This window comes from Rhagoletis zephyria, unplaced genomic scaffold (assembly GCF_001687245.7).
Source record: "Rhagoletis zephyria isolate East Lansing unplaced genomic scaffold, Rhagoletis_zephyria_1.1 Rzeph_scaffold_01033, whole genome shotgun sequence".
Lineage (NCBI taxonomy): Eukaryota > Metazoa > Arthropoda > Insecta > Diptera > Tephritidae > Rhagoletis > Rhagoletis zephyria.
Window position 1 is genome coordinate 5,907 of NW_016158117.1, and position 2,953 is coordinate 8,859.

The following is a 2,953-nucleotide window of genomic DNA, read 5'->3' on the forward strand; positions in this document are numbered from 1 at the left end:
TTCAGCCCAATATTAAAATTTCAAACAACGCCACTCTGCAGCTTGAGAAAAGTTTGTACGACCGATCACAGGATGGTGTTGTCTAGAAATTTTTTATAGAGGATGAGTTCAGCCCCCAAATAACGCCACCCTGTAAATAGCAATGACAAATTCGAAATGATATGCTAAAATATAACGTGAAACGAAGGTGGTAAGATATCCTTAGTTTGAGCATTTATAATATTAAAAACGGTTGTCAACAGTTTAAAAAGGTAAACTCAAATGATTTAAAAAGTTAAAGCAATTATTAAAAATATGAGTATCAAATGAAATGGGTTTAAAAAGACTTTATTTCTGAACTGTATTTAGGAGCGTTGTCAGATATTTAAAAAAGCAAATTTAACTTAATTCACAGGCACATGAAATTTGTAGGTATCACAATATCAGACGCACGAGATTTTTATACCTTTCATGAGTATGAAATGGTATTATAACTTTGGTCCGATGTTTGTAAGTACCAGAACAAAAAGAGATAGACCCATTAAAATGTATACTTATATGATCAGAACGTCGAGCTGAGTTGATTTAGCCATGTCCGTCTGTCCGTCTGTCTGTCTGTTTGTATGCAATCTAGTCTCTCAGTTCTCGAGATATCCGGATCAAATTTGATCGGTGGGTGTATTTTTATAATGTATTAATCATTTGTCGGAACCGGAAGAATCGGACCACTATAACATATAGCTCCCATACAACTGATTGTTCAGATATGAGATTTTTCGTTATAACTTCTCCATTTATGCAGCTACGAACATGAAATTTTGCAGTACTTGCACCCGATTATCAACAGAATACTTACAGTGAAGTTACAAAGATCGGGTAACTATAACCTATAGCTCCCATACAACTGATTGTTCAGATATGAGATTTTTCGTTATAATTCATCCATTTATGTAGCTAGGACCATGCAATTTCGCGCTGTTTTCACTCATTATCAACAGAAGACTTACAGTGAAAATAACAAAGATCGGGCCACTATAACCCGCAGCCCCCATACAACTGATTGTTCAGATATGAGGTCTTTTATCATAACTCCTCCATTTATGCAGCTAGGAACATGAAATTTCGCACCATTTTCACTCATTATTAAGAGAATACTTACAGTGAAAATAACAAGGCTCGGATGACTACAACATATATCTCCAAACATCTGATTGTTCTGATATGTGATTTTACTGTAAAACTCCTTTATTTGAACAGCTAAAACCGATAAATTTCGTAAGTTATTTTATACATAATAATACAAAGTCTACTGAGAAAATCGTCAAAATCTATGCTGTATAAGCTTTATCTCCTATAGCACTGATTGTTCAGATACCAGTTTTTGCGATATATCTCCTTTATGTAGGAAACTAAACCCAATAAATTGTGTTACCGGTTTACATACCGATCACATAGCAGTGAAAATCACTTAGATTGGTGCCATATAAAGTATATCTTCCATACCTCTCATTGTTTAGATGCGATTTTTTATATAAGTATGTAACTCCTCTATCGATGTATGCAGATTGTATTCAAAAGCAGTAATCTGTCAAAGTAAAATTTGCAGATGTTCATGAGGGGTATGAAGCCTTCGGCATAGCCGAAGACAGCGCTGCTCTTACTAGTTTTATTTCTTATCTGTATTTAGGAGGGTTGCCAGCTGTTTCAGAAGTCTTAGCTAACAAATTTCTGCAGTATGAAGGGAAATAAAAATGAATCCAAGTGATACACGTCATGGCATATGTATGTCTATTTATAAGCTGATGGTACATATGATTGAAGTTAATGTAGATCTGCTTCTCTATTGCTAATTATTAATATTTTGCAATTCATATTGATTTATTAAATTTAATTTAGCACGATCAAAACCAATATTTCATGTACCGTTTTTAACTTAAATATGATCTTAGTAATATCACGTATTCTACGTTTAAGTTTAGCGGCTGTAGCTCCGACACAGCCTCCAGGTCAAGACGAAGGCGCTGGACTGATCCTTTTCTGTAATTCATTTTTTTTTATGGCACAAGCATTTCTTCCTATATGTATGCTTTTTCTGCAATGCAATTAGATTTTCAAATTTGTTGATATACATTTATACTTAAATAATTTTTTTATTGACATTGATTTAACTTTAAAAATCTTAACCACCTTAAAGCGGCCTCAGAACCAGAACCAGAACCAGTAGTCTTCACGGGACGCCACAGCCGACATTTGTAAGAAAAGCATTTAATTGCGTTTTAGTTTTGGCCTTGGCAATTCAAAAGCAGGTGTCGCTGAACGTTTAAGTTCTTCGAAATTGTCGAACTGGTAAGCACATACTAGTTAATGAACTAGTATTTTTTCAAACTGGTTTGGCTTTTCACTGCAGGGTATGAACACATCTGCCTGTTTGCATTTCAGATTTATTTTATACGAATTATGTTGATTTGTGAGATTAGACTCCTGGTGTGCAACGGAAAAGGCTCATCATTTATCATAATGACAACAATGATAACTTTTAACTGTCGTCTTTTGACATTTCAAAGTGATAATCCAGCTTGTCGCTGTCAGTAGTCATATTCTATTGATTTCATAAAAAAAAGAAAAGGCTTTCATTGTCTGCTTTCTGTTTTTAGCAATTTCGATTGCTATCGTCTGTTTCCTTCTACCTTTCTTTGAAATACACTTATGCATGTAAATTTTATTCAAAAATCGTTGCTTTTTCCGCTTGCTTAAGGCACTGTCGCAGCTCAACGCTCAGCACTCAGTCGTAAGTCCTCGTCAATATTTTAGTATGAAAATGAAGTAGACACAAAGTGCTACTTTTGCTGGTGCTAATGTTGGTTTTTGTTGTCAGTGTTGATGCTCCTGCTGATGGGCGATTATCATTTTCATGGGACAACATGATTTATTCATTTAACTTTTTTGAATAATTTAGCACTTTCTCTTATTTTGA